Source organism: Pteropus medius, unplaced genomic scaffold (genome assembly GCF_902729225.1).
Source record: "Pteropus medius unplaced genomic scaffold, Ma_sr-lr_union100, whole genome shotgun sequence".
NCBI classification, from domain to species: domain Eukaryota; kingdom Metazoa; phylum Chordata; class Mammalia; order Chiroptera; family Pteropodidae; genus Pteropus; species Pteropus medius.
The window spans coordinates 7,932,878-7,951,800 of record NW_024342471.1 but is presented as its reverse complement, the minus strand read 5'-3'; the positions used below and the strand labels follow the sequence as shown (position 1 = coordinate 7,951,800).

Here is an 18,923-nt window from a genome sequence, read left to right as displayed (position 1 = left end):
ACTTACTTATTACCCACAGTAGTCATCTTTATTTTTTCAATTACAGTTGACATTCAATATTTTTTATATTAGTCTCAAGTATACAGCATAGTGGTTAGACATTTATATAATTTATGAAGCGATCTTCCAATTAATCTAGTACCTACTTGGCACTATACATAGTTATTACAATATTATTGACTATATTCCCTATGCTGTACTTTATATCCCCATGATGATTTCATAACTACCAATTTGTACTTCTCAATCCCTCACCTTTTTCACTCAGCTCCCAACCCTCCTCCCATCTGGCAATCATGTTTGTTCTCTGTATCTATGAGTCTGTCTCTGTTTTCTTCTTTTGTTCATTTATTTTGTTCTTTAGATTCCACATTTAAGTGAGATCACATGGTAATCTTAATAACACGTCTTTGTTTTCCTTTCTCCTTTCCTCTTTTACTTTTCCTATTCCATCCCTCCTATTCCTGAGGTCCCAACTTGACCATACGTACCCAAGCTCTTGTCTTAGACTCTGCTTTTAGGGGAACCCAATTAAGACAAATGATTTGTGCAATCTTTGTCAAGAGCCAGGTTAAATATAAAAAAAAAAATGCTGTGCTTTCCATATTTTACCAAGAGTGTGGACCTAGAATTGTTCACCTCAGACTACACTTTGTATTATTTTTTCCTTGTTTTTACTTTATTGTTTTTATTATATTAGTTTCAGATATTCAGTACAATGGTTAGACATTTATATAATTTATGAAGTGATCCCCCCAATTACTCTAACACCCATCTAGCACTATACACAGCCATTACAATAATATTGACTACATTCCCTATGCTGTACTCTATATCCCTGTGACTATTTTGTAACTACTAATTTGTACTTCCTCTATCCAAAAATTTAAATTTAAAAAATGGGGACAATAAACCTACATAATACATTAAGAGTAACCGAGAGAGCTATATAAAGTAATTGGCACAGAGCATTGTACACACAAAAGAATTTTCTTCCCTCTGTAAGTTATCTTTTATTGATCTATATAATCATCCTAATGGATTTGAAAGCTGTCCTAATAGTATTCTGGAGTTCATGGTGTCGTTTCCTTCACCACCAAGGAGTTTTCTAGACAACGGAGATCTCTTTCCCATGAAAAATATTCCAGGGGACATTTGATCCCTCCCTAAGGACAGATGAGATAAATAAGCATGTTAAACACTTTCTATCTCTAACCTTGAGCACATATGACCATGTTAGACATGGGAGACCTTTACTAGGCAATGCATCTCCAATTTTATTTACTTTTCCACCTCACAAATCTTTATTATTGGAAGAGCTCTTGAAGGTAATTTAATATATATTTTTCATTTTACATGTTAAAAAAAAACTTAAGCCCAGAGTAATTAAGAGATTTACTCAGCTAGTTAGTGGCAGAACTGTGAACTATACTTGAGGTCTTTTGACTTCTTTTCCAGTGCTCTTTCTCACATATCAGGCTATTTCACATTTCCATCAATACTAGCAACCCAGTTTTTTGGTGGGATTTAGAGACATCCTATATGAGACCTCGGCTTGTTCATCAAATGACTAAGAGGATCAAATGATTAATACAAATAAAAGATATTCCTGCTAATTCACGACTGCTGACTTCTGGAATATTGATTATTCTATGTGACTTCTCGGTCCCACAATATTTGTATCTGGAGCAAGATGACATTTTATTATTTCCCAAGATATTAATTTTTTCAAGTTTGAACACATTGTTAACATCTTCTAATTTATTATGATTGTATATTTAATTTCCATTAACTTTTTTCTGAATTTCATTTCTATTATAAGATTAATTAAACATTAGCACTTTAAAAACATATTTTTCCTTAATTTTTCCCAGTAGATGCAACAGATTATTCCAAGAAATTATTTGATACTTCTTTTTTAAAAAGAGAAAACAAATTTTATTGCAATATAAAGTACACTTACAAAACGTCTACAGAAGGCATGTAATTCTTCCCTGCTATATAAATTAATTGGGAATCCTTTATTCACCTATTGTTATGATGATGCCACCTAAAACATACTGTAAATGAGTTATACACTGTAACAAATGCATCACTGATTTTCAACAATCATTGATTTAATAATAATTAGTTTATTATTATATAATCATACCCATATTCTGGAATTTATATTCATGTAGTTTAGTGGAATTTAGAGTATAATTGTACATGGATAGTACAGAAAAACATTCACTATTAAATTATTTCATACCTTCATGACAGGTTAACATTCCTCTTGACTGAAAATAACAACTTCACCTATGGTCTGCAACACAGATCCAGGATTCTCAATGCAATAATTTGTGTGTATGTGTGTCTACGTGTGCATCAATAGAATGACTTAAAGTGTATCTTGAGACAAGTGTAACATCACTGTCGATTATTTTGCATGTTTAAATATTATAGTCTGATTATTTGTAAAAACAAAACCCCACAAAAATATTCTTAATTCTAAAAAAACAATCTGTCAACCCGTAATTTTTCTAAAATGCTTTACTTGAACACACATTGAATTTCTAAAAGGGAACATATTACTTTAGATAATAAGGTATAAAAATTAGTGGTTCATATTTTATGCTCTGAAATATGCATTTCTGGTATTTGTTTTATGCAGCATAAAGTTTAGATAAAAAAATTCTAATTCCTGGATCCCCACAGTTCATTTAGAAAACACCTCCCAGTTCTGGCTCTCACAGCAGGTTTTACAGTTTAAATGTGATGAAGTGTTCTAGCTCTATCTATTTCAAGTATCAAAGAAAAATGAGGCTCAAAATCTGTAGGTTGTAGCTGAAAATGCAAAGCTTTAAAAAAACAGTAAATGTGTTTTGAAGTAAGATGTAAATTGAAACAAGATTCTTAAGTGCTTATCTGTGTTAGGCTGGTGAGTACTAGGACTTTAGAATTATTTTATTAAATCTAAATATTTGCTCAAAAGTGATAAAGAACATAATTTGCCTATAAATATACGGTTTTGTAGAGAAACCGATCTTGATGTTTAAAACTTTTTCGACTTTGACTTTAGTTTTGTTTGCTTTTGAATAATATTAATTTAATATTCAACTGAACATAAATATTTGGCCTCACTACTTATAATAGAATGACTTACTTTTGAAATAGAAATTTTTTAAAACACTAGAAAGAGAATTTACTAAAGTGGTTTAAACGTGTCTTTCAATTCAACAGAAATCCTGCAGTACAGAAAGTATCTTGTACCTTTAAAGTTTCAGAGTAAGTTGACCTTCTGAAATGTTAATGCCCTTTAAAAAACCAAAGTCAAACAGAAGACTGCTGCAATAAAGCACTGTTTCTAAAAGTTGTAGACATGATCCCACAGTCTGAGAGTTAGCAGTACTCCTCAGAGTAAGCAACTTTCCACCTCTTCTTAGGCACACTAAGTTTTCAGCTTAGAAAATAATCTAACCTGGCCCTTAACATATTAAGTAGTATGAATATTTCAAAGTCTTTTTCTTTCAAAGAAAAGAATTTGAAGTCTCACTAAGGAGTAATAAGAAGTATATCTTACTTTTAGACATTAGACTTTCTAAAATTGGCCCAACTGTATAAAACTTTAAGAATTATGTGAAAATATGGAATCATTTCTCTAGGAAAACAGTGTGACAAAATTAGACATCACTATGTTGAACCCCTTTTTAGCTTTAACTCAAAAATAGAAATCACGAGACTTCTTTATTTTAAAAATACACAGAAGTAAAAAGTGCTATTTTTCAAAAAGTACAGTATTTTTCCTACTATCAACATGGAATGATTTCAGGCCTCCTGTACTGAAAGCTGGACTTTTAAAAAAGTAGTATTGTAATACTTAATATATTAATCATTAGTGGCTTCAGTTTCAGCTGAACTCCTAATTAGACTTCAAATTCCTCTTTTTCCTGCAGGACCTTTTGGTTTTGCAAAACTTTGCTTATGTGCCTGCTGCTTGGGTGTACCTCTTCACGAAGGAATTCTACAGTAAGCCCATCCCCATTGCCTATCTTGATCTTTCTAATAATAACCATTTGTAGTTGTCTAATTTCTAGCAGAGGGCTCTTGCAGCTGGAATACAACATCAGCTCTCTTCTCCCACCCTGCATGTATATCCAGTCATTGAATAAATAAAAACTATGGACTCTAAATAGTCTCCTTTATGGAAATGTTTATACAGAAAGAAAAAGTAATGTGCTGAATCCTTGGGAATCCTCTTTGACAAATCTTTTAGTTCTGTATTTGCCGTGTTGGCCAAAATTATATTTTCATTTTTTACATCTCATTTCAATTGCACATAGTTGAGCTGTTATTCAATTTTTCCAAAGCCTGAAAATCTTAAATAGGAAATGCTATTCCTTGCAGTGTTTGATGCTTAGTGTCCATATCCATGTCAGTTTGTACCTTGGTAATTTTAATCTGTCGTAATTTTTCCTCAGCTGTAGTCAATGGGGCAGGAGAAGTTTGTGACAGCAAATATCTTCCTTTACTGTTCCAAATACTTCATCTTTAATGTGGCCACCTCCAAACTCCTTTTCTAGAGTTGCTCTTGTTGTTGCATACATTTTTTGACAAACATGAGAATGATCTGGAGATCACGCAGTGAATATTCATTCATATCCCTAGGCATTCTGAGAACCTAACCTGAATATGTGGCATGGTTGTTTGTCCTCCAACAGGTGTAAAACAAAGAAATCGATCCTTATCCCAAGAATCTGAAGGCTGATTACATGATCCAATCACAAGTTTGCAAGAGATATTCTTTTTATTAAATTGATTGGGGTGACATTGGTTAATAGAATCATATAGGTTTCAAGTGTACAATTCAATAATACGCCATATGTGTACTGCTTTGTGTGTTTACCACCCGAAGTTAAATTTCCTTCCATCACCATATATTTGACCCCCTTTACTTTTATCTACCTTCCTTCTCTCCCCAAAATGGAATATACAGACTTTTGAAAATATCTGTCAATTATCATGTTTGTTTGTTGCTTTCGGTTTTAAGTTCTACATAAGATTACACTCATATATGGGATATATTTGTCCTTGCAGCTGAGATGTGTCTCTTGAAGGCAGCATATGGTTGGGTTTTGTTTTTCAATCCAATCTGCTACTCTATGCCTTTTTATTGGTGAATTGTCCATTTATATTTTGTTTTAGGTAGAATAACTCCCTTTAGTATTTCCTGTAATGCAGGCCTTGTGGTGGAAAAATTCTCTCAGCTTCTGTATGTGTGGAAAGGTCTTTATTTCTCCTTCATATCTAAAGGATAACTTTGCTGGATATATTATTCCTGGCTGATAATTTCTCTCTTTCAAGAGTTTCAATATTTGATTCCACACCCTCCTAGCTTGCAGAGTTTCTGCTTAAAAATCCGATGATAATCCAGTGGGATTTCCTATATAGGTTACTGTTTTCTTTTTCTTAGCTGCCTTGAGAATTCTTTCTTTGTCATCAGTTTTTGACAATTTTAATATAATGTGCCTTAGAGAAGGCCTTTTTGGATTGAGATAATCAGGCGTTCTGTTTGGTTCTTAGATTTAAGGCTTCAGTTCTTTCCATAAGTTTAGGAAGTTCTCATCAACTATTTGTTTAAATAGGCTCTCTGTTCCTTTCTCTCTTCTCCTTCAGGTATACCCCTTATTCTTATATTGCTCTTTCTGATGATGTCAGATAGTTCTTGTAAAGTTCTTTCATTTATTTTCACTCTCAAGTCTCTTTTTCCATCTGTGTCATTTCCAGATTTCTGTCTTCAATATCACTGATTCTTTCATCCATCTGGTCAGTTCTATTTCCTAAGCTCATTCTTCATCTCTTTTATTGAGTTCTTCAGCTCCAGAATTTCTATTTGGTTCTTTTTTAAAGTTTCAATCTCTTTGATAAAGTAATCCTTTTGTTTGCTGATTATATTTCTGAGTTCATTAAACTGCCTATCTGTGTTTTCTTGCATCTTATTTTTTTCAGAACCACAATCTTGAATTCTTTGTAATTTAAATTACATATTTCCATGTCTTTAAGTTATTTTCTGGAGAATTTCATTTTCTTTCTGAGCTGCCTTGTTATCTTAGTTGTTCGTGGTATTTGATGGATTTTTTCTACTCCTAGGCATTTATGGGAATGAACTCTGCTTTTTTATTAAGGGTGGTATCTCTTTAGCAGGTTGATAAGAAGAGGTTTTTCTTTTGTTTTCCAGTAGGTGGCACACAAGCCTTCTGCACTGCCCAGGCCTCCTGGATGTGTGCTGGGCAAAAATTGCCCTTTATTCCTAGGGGATACTCACTAGTGTCTCCTCTGTGATCAGGTTGCCTCAGCTTCAGGGCTCCACTGCTGTGGGAGAATGTGGTAAGTAAGGCCTGGAGCTGCCCCCAGCAGCCAGATGCAATGTTGTGCTGCTTGAGGTATCCCAGGTGCCTATGCTGGAATCAGCCTCGATGGGCGGGAGCAGGGTGGGTTGGGAGAGGCCACTGGTGTGTTTGCTGCTTTGCTTTCCTCACAGTAATGGCAACTGCCAGACCCTAGCTGTCTCAGCTCTATATCTCCACTCAGTCACTGGGATTAGCTGCAGTGTGTGCCTGCCTCTCAAAGCTGACTCTTCAGTTCTCTGGGCTGTAGATACTCTGCTCTGTAGTCAGACACTCACTGAGAGTTTCTTCTGGGGTCTACTGCTAGCTCTGGGAGGGTGCAGGAAGGCAAATTCTAGGAGGGTAGGAGGAGGTTGTTATGTGCAGTGGCTTTGTTTTCTGCCTGACAGTCATGGCTGCTAGAACACAGCTGTCACGCTTCTGTATTTTGGTCTCTACCTCTATAGATTGATTGCTGGGTTCAGCCATAGTATATGATGATCACTCAGGATGAATGTTTGGGGCTACAGAGCGTGCATGAAGCAACCTGATTCCTCCCCTCTTCCCGAGTCCCACAGTGAGCTCCAGGCCAGTACCCATCCCTGTTCTTCTCCCTTCCCTCTTCCGATTTGCCCCAACTCACCCACCTTCAGATGTTTCAGTGTGCAGATCTCTAAGAAGTGTTTGTGTGTTAGTCTAGAAATCCTTGATTGATTATAGCTGTTCAACGTGATGTAATTTCAAGGAGAGAGATCAAAGGAACATTCTCTTACACTGCCATAATTCTGACGTCACTTTTTCATTAACATTTTTATCCATTTGCTTTATCATTTTCATTGCCTTTTTTTTATACACACACGTGTGCACACACATACAGTTTTTTTTTTCTGAATGATTTAAGAAAAAGTTGCAAACATTTACCTTTACCTCCAAATACTTCGGTCTGTATTTCCTAATAAGGATATCCTATTACCTAACCACACAACATTGATCAATTTCAGCAAATTTAGCATTGATATAATACTCTAGTCTATTGCATACAATTTTGTTAATTGACACAATATGTCCACTATTGAATTTTCCCCCCTCTGCCACAGGATCTAGTTAATGATCAGGCATTGCATTTGGTTTTCATTTCTCTTTAGTCTTCTTTAATCTTAAAAATTTTATAGCCTTTGTCATTTATGACGCTGTATAATATGAATCTAATTATGTATAATATGAATCTAATTAAATGTATAATTAAATGTATAATATGAATCTAATTATGAGAAACATCAGACAAACCTAAAATGTAACAAAACATGAAAAATTATGGAAACATTTTAGTTTGTCTGATGTTTCTCATAATTGGATTCATATTATACATTTCTGATCGAAGAACTACATAAATGTTGTCTGTTCTCTTCAGGGTTTAATATCTAGAGGCACACGATATCCGTCTGCCCCTTATTGGTGATGTTAATTATGATCACCTAGTTCAGTTGTCAGATTTCTCCACTGTAGAGTTATAATTTTTCCCTGGCAACCAATAAACCATCTATTGGGACATACTCTAAGATCATGCAAATATTCTGCATCTCATAAATATTTGCTCCTAGCTTTAATATTCATTGATATTCTTGCCTGAACCATTCTTTGTTATGAGGGTTGCAAAATGATAATTTTACAACTTCAGCATTCCCTCCACATTTAGCAGTAAGCATTAGACATTCTATTGTAAGCAACGGTCTTCCCCTCTCCCTTATTTATATATATATATATTTATAATTTGGGATTCATATTTTTCTATTTAATGGTTTATAATTTATTACATTCCTTAATTATTCTGGTGCTAAAATATCCAGATAGAGTCAGTAGAAATTTCTTCAGGTTGGCTCCTTTGCCTTCAAGACATGTGCCCATTCTTATTTTTAGTAATTCCTTACTTTATAGCATAAATGATGTTCCAGGTTCATCTTGTACCTCCTGTGTCCCAGCTCTGGAATAAGTGATTTGCCTCAGGAGTCCTGGTTCTACAAAAAAGAATTATAAGTAAACATATGGTAAAATTGACTTTTTGTGTATACAGTTCATTTTAATACATGTATAGATTCATGCAACCACCACCACAAACAGAATACAGAACAGTTCCAGCATCCCCCAAAATTCCCTCATGCTGTCCTTTGTAGTCATACTTGTCACCCTGCCCTCCTTCCTAACTAACCCTTGGCAACCACTCATTTTTTTCTCCATCACCATAGTTTTTTTTGTCTTGTCTTTTTGAACATGTCATGAAAATAATACAGTATATAAACTGAAACATCTGGGACAGGAGATTCCTTTTCTTGTAGGTTATGAATTCAATGTATTTAATGGTTTAAAAATGAGTTTATTTCATTTTGAGTGAGTTTTGTAGTTTTCAAGGAATTAGTCCATTTCATCTAAATTGTCGAGTTTATGTGTATAGAGTTGTTCAGAGTGTTCCCTTATTACCTTTTAAATGTCTGTAATTTTTATTACCTTTTAAAAGTGTATAATTGTTTTCATTACTGATACTGGTAATTTGTATCTTCTTTTTTCTTTATCAGTCTTGTTAGAAGTTTATCAGTTTTATTGATCTTTTCAAAGAACTGGCTTTTGGTTTCCTTCATTATTTTTTTTGTTTTCAATTTCATTGATTTTTTGCTCTTATCATTATTCTTTCCTTCCTTCTGTTTGCCCTGGGTATAGTTCTCCAATTTCTTAAGGTACAAGCTTACATTATTCATATGAGACTTTTTTTCTTTTCTAATATAAGCATTGATGCTATCAATTTTCCTCTAAGCACTGCTTTAGCTTGATTTGTTGTACTATCATTTATTTATTTTTTTTTTAGGCGAGGCAACCCTTGGTTGACCTCACAGATTGCAAGGACCTTGTCAGCTTACAATCTTTTATTTTTTATTTTTTACACCTACAGCACCTGGTCTTCCTAGACGATCTCCCATCCAAGTAATAACCAGGCCCGACCCTGTTTAGCTTCTGAGATCAGACAGGATCAGGCTTGTTCAGGGTGGCATGGCCATAGAAAATTTGTTGTACTATCATTTTTGTTCAGTTCTAAATATTTTATAATTTCACTTGAGACTTACTCTTTGACCTTTTGATTATTTAGAAACATGTTGTTTAATATCCAAATGTTTGGAGATTTTCCTGTTATCTTTCTGGTTTTGATTTCTAGCCTAATTCTATTATGGTCAGATAACATACTTTGCATGATTTAAAATCTTTTAACTTTGTTAAGGATAACTTTATAACCTAGCATATGGTCTATATCGATTACAACTTCTGTTTATGCCTGATTATTGTTTCCACGTACAGTTGAAAAAAATGTGTATTTTGCTGTTGTTGGATGGAGTGTTCCATAAATGTCAATGAGATCCATTTGGTTGAGTTTTTCTATATGCTAATTTTTTGTCTAGTAGTTCTATCAATTGCTGAGGGAGGAGTGTTGAAACGCCAACTATAATTGTCAATTTATCTATTTTTCTTTTTAAGCAACAGTTTTACTTCATGTATTTTGACACTTCTGTTTACGGTATACACATTTAGGATTATTACATATTTTTGGTAAACTGACCCTTGTATCATTATGTAATGCTCTTCTTTATCGTTGGTAGTTTTCTTCTGAGACTTCATAGCTCTTAGCTATTATTTCTTCAAATAATACTTTGTCTGATATTAATATAGCTACTCAGATTTATTTTGGTTTGCATGTTATATATTTTTTTCCATTCTTTTCGTTTAAATCTAGCTGTATCATTACATTGGAAATGAGTTTTGTAAACAGCATGTAGTTATGCCATTTTAAAAAATCCATTCTGACAATGTCTGTGTTTTAATTGGTACATTTAAACCTCTACATTTAATATAATAGTTAATATGTTTGGATTGTCTACCATTTTATTATCTGTTTTCTACTTGTTTCCTCTCTTTTTGTGTCTTATTTCCCTTTTCCTGCCTTCTTTGGGGTTATTTGAATTTTTCTAGTATCCCATTTTATCTACTATGGGCTTTTAAAAACTTTTACTGTAATGTGCAGTGTGTGTGTGTGTGTGTGTGTGTGTGTGGTTTACTTTTTAATATACATACTTAACTTTTCAGTCTACTTCCAATTGGAGTTTACCAATTTATTGTTGAAACCTTACCACCATATTAATCTCTTAACTCTCCCTCCTATCTGATGTAGTTACATTCATATACACAGAAAACTCTATCAAGCAATATAATTTTTGCTTTCAACCATCAAACGCTTTAAAGAATTCAGAGGAGAAGAATGGTCTATTATATTTACTCAGATATTTACCATTTCTATTGCTCTTCTTCTACTCCCAGTGTTCTCCATTTCCTTCTGGTATCATTTGCCTTCTCTTTGAAGAACTTTCTTTAGCAATCCTTTTTGAGAAGATCTTCTGGTAATGTATTGTCTTAGTTTGACCTTCATTTGAGAATATCTTTATTTCACCTTCCTTTTTCAAGGATGTTTTCTCTGGATATATAATTCTGTATCGACATTCATTTAGCACATTAAAAATGTTATTTCATTTCCTTTTGGCCTCCATAGTTTCTGATGAGAAATTACAGCCATTCAAATCATAGTTCTATAAGTAATATTTTTACTCTGTTTGCTTTCAGTATTTTTTTCAGTCTGATTATGAAGTATATATCATGAATTTTTTGTTTGTTTGTTTGAAGTTGGCTGAGCTTTTTGACTGGTAGATGAATATGTCTTTCACCAAACTGGGGAAGTTCTTAGCTATTACTTCTTCAAACACTTTTTCTATACTGTACTCTTTCTCTTCTTTTTCTGGAATTCCAACACAAATGTTAGACCTCTTGATATTGTCCCTCGAGGCTCTGCTTATTTTTAAAAATCTTTTCTTCTCTATTGCTCAGACTGAATAATTTATATTGATCTATCTTCAAGTACACAGACACTTTCCTCTGTTAACTCCATTCTACTATTGAGCACACCAGTAAGTTTTTTATTTTGGTTATTATTCAGTGGGGTCTGTGGTGATATCCTCCTTTTCATTCCTAATACTAGTAATTTGAGATTTTCTTCTTTTCTTGATCAGTTTAGCTAGAGGCTATCAGTTGTTAGTCTTTCAAAGAACCAACTTCTTATTTCGCTATTTTTCCAAATTTTTGTCCATATTCTAGTTCACTGATTTCCATTCTTACATTTATAATGTCCTCCCTTTTGCTTACTGTTTAATCTGCTCTTTTTTTCTAGCTCCTTAATGTGGAAGTTTAGATCATTTAGTTTTAAATCTTCTTTTTTAATATTAGCTTAGAAGTATAAATTTCTCTTTAAAGACTACCATAACTACATCCCATAAATTTTGATATGTGGTTTTAATCATCATTCCCTTCAAAATATTTTCTGATTTCTTTTGATTTCCCCTTTGACCTATGCATTAGTAAGGGGCATATTTGCTTAATTTCAAAACATTTGGAGATTTTTCCCAGATAACTTTTCATTAGTGATTTTTAATGTAATTATATTATGGCCAGTTAATAGGTAAGATAGCATACACTGTATTGTTTCAAACTTTTAAAATATATTAATATTTATTTTGTGTCTAGCATATAGGTTATATTAATGAATATTCCAAATGTACTTGAAAAGAATGTGTATTCTTCAGTTTTGGGTGGAGAGTTCAATAAATGGCAATTAGATACAGTGGTTTACATTGTGTTTTCTTTACTGATTTTGTGACTATTTGTTCTATTACCAAGAGAAAAGTGTTGAGAACTCCAACTGTAATTGTAGGTTTCTTTACTTTTTCCGTTCATATGCCAGTTTTTACATCATATATTTGGAAACTTTGTAATTCTATGAGTACACATTTAAAACTGTAGTCTTTTTGATGAATAGATCCTTTTTTATATTTTTAAATTAAATTTGTTGGAGTGATGTTGATTAATGGTTATGTAGGTTTCAAGTGTACAATTCAGTAATACAGCAGCTGTATATTGCATTGTGTGTTTGCCACCCAAAGTCATATCTCCTACTATTACCATACATTTGACCTTCTTTATCCTTTTCTACCTCCCCCCGCCTTTCATTCTGGTAACCACTATATTGTTGTCTGTGTCTATGAGCTTTTGTCTGTCTTGTTCGTTTTTTGCTTTTAGTTTTATATCCACATATGAGTGAAATCGCATGGTTCTCAATTTTTTCTGACTTATTTTAGCTTAGCAAGATCCATCTATGTTGTCACAAATGGCAGTATTTCATCTCTTCTTATGGCTGAGTAATATTCCACTGTACATATGTACCACATCTTCCTTATCCAAACATCTACCGAAGGACACTTCAGTTGTTTCCATGTCTTGGCTACCATGAATAGTGCTGCAATGAACATTGGGGTACATATCTCTTTATGAATAAACATTGGCGGATTTTTTGGGTAGATATCTAGAAAAGAAATTGTTGGGTCATAAAGTAATTCTATTCTTAATTTTTGAGGAACCTCTATACTGTTTTCCATAGCGACTGTAACAATTTACATTCCCACCAGCAGTGTATGAGGGTTCCTTTTTCCTCACAACCTCTCCAACACTTGTTATTACTTGTCTTATTGCCATTCTTACAGGTGTGAGGTGGTATCTCATTGTGGTTTTGATTTGCATTTCTCTAATAGCTAGTGAAGTTGGGCATCTTTTCATATATCTGCCGGCCATTTGTACATCTTCTAGGGAGAAGTGTCTGTTCAGATCCTCTGCCCATTTTTTTATTGGATTGTCTTTTTGTCATTGTTGTTGATGTTGAGTTGTATGAGTTCTTTACATATTTTGGATATTAGCCCCTTACTGAAGGTGTTGCTTGCAAATATCTTCTTCCATTCAGCTGGTTGCCTCTTTGTTTTGTTGATGGTTTCTTTTGTTGTGCAGAAGCTTTTTAGTTTGATATAGTCCCATTCATTTATTTTTGCTTTGACTTCTCTTGCCTTTGAGGTCAAATTCATAACATTCTCTCTAAAACCAAGGTCCATGAGTTTAGTACCTATGTTTTCTTCTATGCAATTTATTGTTTCAGGTCTTATATTTAGGTCTTTGATCCATTTTGAGTTAATTTTGGTATATGGTGATAGACAGCAGTCTAGTTTCATTCTTTTGCATGTGGTTTTCCAATTTTCCAGCACCATTTATTGAAGAGGCTTTCTTTTCTCCATTGTATGTTTTTGGTTCCTTTGTTGAAAATTATTTGCCCACATGTATGTGGGTTTATTTCTGGGTTCTCAATTCTGTTCCATTGGTCAGTGTATCTGTTTTTCTGCCAACACAATGATGTTTTGATTCCTGAACAGACCATTTTTTTATACATTAGCAAATGTTCCTCTTTACCTCTGGTAATGAACGCTTTTTTATCCTGAAGTTTACTTTATCAGATACTAATATTGCCACTTCAGCTTTCTTATGGTTACTGTTACAGGAATCCTCCTTTTCAACTGATTGGTTTCCTTAATGCCTCCTGCATACAGCTGCTAATTTTGGTACCTTTATTCAATTACTTGAAAAGCTCTCTCTAAGATCTCCACATGTTAACCCTATGATTCCTTCAAAGCCAAGCTCAAATTCTACTTGATTCCCAAAGCCTTTTACTCCTTCCTTATCCCTTTCCTAGTGTTATTATAGCTGCCTACTCTGAAATCCCCTTTGTCACCTTGTCACTATGCTGTCTATTTTGTCATTTTCCTTTACATATATAGATCCCTTTTCTCATCATAGAACAGGGGCTCTCAAAGTGTGATCCAAGGACCCCTTGGGCTCCCTCCTTTCAGTGGGTATATGAGGTCAAAACTATTTTCAAAATAATACTAAGATGTTATTTGCCTTTTTCACTTGATTTTCTCAAGGTGGAATTTTCTAGATGCTAGATGACATGTGATAACACAACAGGTTAAATGTATAAGCAGACATGAGAATCCAGTTGTCTTTTATTAAGCCAAACATTAAACAGATTCACGGAATCCAATCTTTTCATTTTTGACATCTTTTCTTTTCTTTTTTTTAACATCTTGGTTACTTCCAAGATTTTGCAATTATGAATAAAACTGTAATATTTGTGTTTAATGGCACAGATAAACTTGGTCTTCTCATAAAACTATATGACCCTACTATTACTGGAAAGTAAACTCCCCCCACCCCCACCCCGCCTCCTGCTGCAGTGGTTTGGGAGAAGAGAGGGACAAACCATTGTGTCTAGAGCTGACTTTCAATAGATCCCAGCGATGGAGCTGCTATGCTACTAGGAAACCCCCACCCAGAAGCAGTCGTCTAGGAATGGTTTAGCACCAGGTTCCCCACGAACCTGCAGTGTCTGATGGGAGAGGGGGTGGCCCCTTTTCCCGGGAGGAGGGGCTCTTCTACTGGACCTCTGTCTGGACCCATGGTGGAACACACGCGATGTGTGGAACTCTGGAGGCAGCCAGCGGGGGAACGGCTATCTGAGGCCAACCGAGGCCAACCAAGGCTCTGTGGAGCTGCCGAATCATTCATCCTGGGTGGGATTCTGACTTACAGGCGTTTAGTCATAATCCCATAGACGGTAGCTTTGCCCCATTGGCTCCTCAGCCAAGCACACACACCAAATGTCTGAACCTGTGGTGAAAGTAAACTTCTGGTCGTTCAACTGTCTATTTACAAATTCTGCCATCTAAACTATCCTAAAATTCACATTCCAAGTTTTGTAAGATAGCCAAAGTATGTAAAATGTAAAGTCATCAAGTTGATGTTTCTCTGTTTACATATGCTATGAAAATGCCTCCTTAAGACTATCTCGATAGCCCTTGCTGGGTCTGAATGCATTCCTGGCGCTATTTATTCTTTTGCTGCAGGGTTTCTCAAGTATTTTAAAGGAGATTATGTGTAGTTTAAGAAAGATATTCAGTATACTGAAACACAGGTTTTAAAAACCTGAGAAATATGGTTATCCTGGCTAATTTTGGCCCCTTTTCACAACTTTTTGTTTTAGAAAATATAGTTTTCATAAAACTATGGTATTTATGTTAAGTTGTCATAGGCATATTGTTATTTTTAAATAAATATTTAAACATTTTCCCATTTTAAATTTCTAATAAGGTAAATATTAATAGATAAAACTCACATAAACGAAAGTTTTTTGGGAGCCTCAAAGTTTGCAGACTTTTTAAAGAGGTCCTGAGAGCAAAAGTTTAAGAATCTAAAGAGGGGAGGAAGCAGGTCTTATTCCAATTTGAGTCTTCATTGATGTGCACATCATAAGATTTCAGTAAATGTTAAATGATTGTGAAAATGTGGGAATTTGGAGCACAGATGTCAATAAGTAAAAGTAATTTTTTAATGGGAACATTGTGTCATCTTTTGAAGTGTTACATTTTTATTTCCTAGGTACAATTCCCTCTTCTGTTGCATGTACATGGGTGAAATTAAAAAAAAAAAAAAAAGAATATAAAAACAGTTTATCGAACCTGAAGGAGCTCCTGGGCTTTCGACATAGGGGAGAAGATACTGTTCAGAAAAGTTTGAACCCTACAAAAAGTTTACTAGAAATGTTAATTTGCAGATACCACCACCACAGAATGAGAGAGCTTTACTTAGGAGGGAAAACGGTATCATAAAAAATGACCAAGATTAAGGAGAAACAGCTGCATTAAAGAGTTTCTTGGAACAAACTATTTGGTTTTAATTGCATGGAACATAATTGGCCCCAACTGCTTTGTGAAAGATTCAGAAACAAAAGAACACCAGGAAAAAAAAAAAAAAAAACTAAAACAAATAATGCCTCAAGAACTGTTTAAGCAAGACAATGAGATTCATTTCAACCTAATTATCCCTTACATATACTCTCTGTAAACTAAGAAAATATTTCAATTAAAGTTTTCTAAACCTGCCTTGAGCTTTATTTAAGAATTTGCAAATATATCAGATTAAAAAAAAATGGTCTTCAATAAAACTTTATTCTTGTCCTTATTAGAGGATTTTATGTTCTCTGTTCTTTTACCTAAGATTCTCATCTTTTCGATGTGAAAGCGTCTGAAAACATCCTAAATCTTAGATCAGTCTTAGTTTACAATCTTAAACTGGTAGATTAAGCCTTTCTTTAAAATCCCACTTTTATTTACTGTCTATCTCAGGGACCAGCAAACTTTCTGTTAAGGCTTTGTGGGCCATAAGGTCTCTGTGGCAACTGGTCAACTCTGTTTTTGCTGGAAAGCAGCCACAGAAATATGTAAAGAAGTAGGCATGGCTGTGTTCCAATAAAACTTTATTTATAAAAACAGAAGGTGGGTCATATTCAGCCTGCCAGCTGACTGTAGTTTGCCAACCCCTGTTCTATTTGTTCAAATCCAAAAGTCTTACTCTGGCATCTCATCAGGACAGTTTATCATTTATCTCTGACTAATCTTGTTCCCCAACATTAAGTCTCATTTCCCAAATGCTGTGCTCATTTCTGCTTTCAAGACTTTGCTATGTGAATCCCTCACCAGGAATAGCCTCCTCCCTTCATTCTGCCTTTCCAAGTCCTACCCATCCTTTGGGGTCTGGCTATACCTTCTGTATGAAGCCTTTATGGATAACTCCAACAAATGTTCCTCTCTCCCTTTTCTCAATCTTTCATGACTATCCATAGCTCTTAATATAGCAAAATAGTCTGAAATTATTTCAGATCACTTATCAACAACAATACTATAATACACTAACATATACAGGTCTCCATCTTTTTGAGGCAAATCTTGCCTGGAGGGCAGAAGCCTACAAAGTTGGATTTATTGAAAAGCTAAACTTTTACTCTAGGGACTCTCACTAGCTCAGGTCCTATACTTAATTTTGTAATTTTTTTATAATTCTAGATTCTTTTACTTAAAGAGGACCTCCAAATTTGTATGTTTCAGGATCCATAAAACATGGCTCTGCCTCTGGGCTCACCACAAGGTTGGTACAGCAGAGATTCTTTCATCCCTCAATATCCATTGCCCTGCTGGAATACTTGCCTTCCAGATTGTTGTATGAGTGTCAGATCTTGTTTAAATAACTGTTTTGGGGGGTCTTTCTGTAATAGCAGTTTAATACCTAGCACTATAAGCTGGCCACAGTAAGCATTCAGAAACCTTTATTGAACCAAATGTGGTTATTAACTAAGAAATAGATCAATGCAGACCTGCTCTTCAGAATAATTCAGCTTCTCATCTTCCAATTTGTGCCATATTTGTATTTTATCAAATGCAGTATGATAAGATATAGTTACATAATAAAAATACATGTGGTTAGAACTGCATTTTCTGTTTTAGATAGGGAAGGCAATTTACTTTTAGGGCACCTACATAAAGCTATTTAGAGTAGTAGTTCACAAAGGTGGCCCTATTAAAATGGACCACTTACTTCACTTGGACACAATTCATCAGTACTTTGCTTGCCAACACCTACCTAACTCCTGGCCCCCAGGCCCCAAAAGAAGGCAATTAAAACAAGGAATCAGGTGTTACGTTGTGGGCCTGCATGCTGGAAGGTTGTGAGGTAGGGAGTAGAGGTGAAGAAAAGACTGATAATGTTCACAGATGATGGCAGGAGACAGACCAAATACTGGTAGAGTACAGCTAGGAGCAGCTATTTGAATCTGTCTGTAGGGTAAAAGGCCATAAAAACAGATTGTCTATTTTAGTGAACCCTAATCAGCTCACTGGAAGACAGGGAAGTCTCATTGTTTTTCCTAGACAGGCCTGAGTCTTATAATTCATCAAGAAATTCATGTAACTTGTTGGAAAAGATCAGTGAAAGCTATGGACATCACTTCATTCCTTTTTTAAAAAGTCTGTGACCTCTGTGTCATTGTCAGATTTACCACATATTGCAACCTCTTCTTTTCTGCTATAAACTCCTAAAATAATAGATAAAATTCTCTCTCTATATATGTGTGTATAGAGAGAATTTTATATATATATATATTATATATTTTATATAATATATATATTATAGAATTTTATATATATATAAAATTCTCTCTATACACACATATATAGACAATCTGTTTTTATATATATATAAAATATATTTTTTAATTTTTGGCTGTACTCAAAGACAAGAAGAGAAAAACTGTTCAAGGACCAGAAATGGAGAAATTTTCCTTAAGCAATAATAAATATCCAGGAACCTATAGTACCAAACAGAAGCCAAAGCTCTCAAAGCAGTATATACAGTGGTGAAAACTGAAGGCCTAGTTAGCACTGCCCACACATGAACACAATCCCAAAAGGAAAGCACCTACCCAGAGCTTAGGCAGAAACAGTCACCTGCCTAATGACTCTGCTATGAAAATATAGAACGAGGTAGTGGGATAGACTGTAAGAGTGAGAAGGAACAAATTAGACTGTATAGACTGGGAAGGCCTAAATGATATTTCACTTGAATGACAAGAAGTTGTCAGCCCTGTGAAGGTTTAGGGGCAGAGTAAAGTGCTTTCTGAAAGGCCATTACTGAAGGAGTGGAGGAGTAGTAAGAGGAAGATGGGCTTAGCATATATGGAACTTTTGGTAAATATGGCAGTCTAAG

At 34.5% G+C, this 18,923-nt stretch overlaps 1 protein-coding gene and 2 pseudogenes across 2 annotated transcripts in view; all 3 read right to left on the bottom strand.

Moving 5' to 3' along the window:
• The window catches only part of ASIP (agouti signaling protein), a 113,563-nt gene that overhangs the window by 67,803 nt on the left and 26,837 nt on the right, over nt 1-18,923 (bottom strand). For both annotated transcript variants that reach the window (XR_005653042.1, XM_039864119.1), the window contains one exon: nt 8,294-8,380. The gene's annotated coding sequence lies outside the window, so the exon portion shown is untranslated. The remainder of the gene's footprint in view (nt 1-8,293; nt 8,381-18,923) is intronic.
• Nucleotides 1,915-5,117, bottom strand: LOC120603567 (twinfilin-1-like; annotated as a pseudogene).
• On the bottom strand, nt 9,298-9,416 carry LOC120604088 (uncharacterized; annotated as a pseudogene).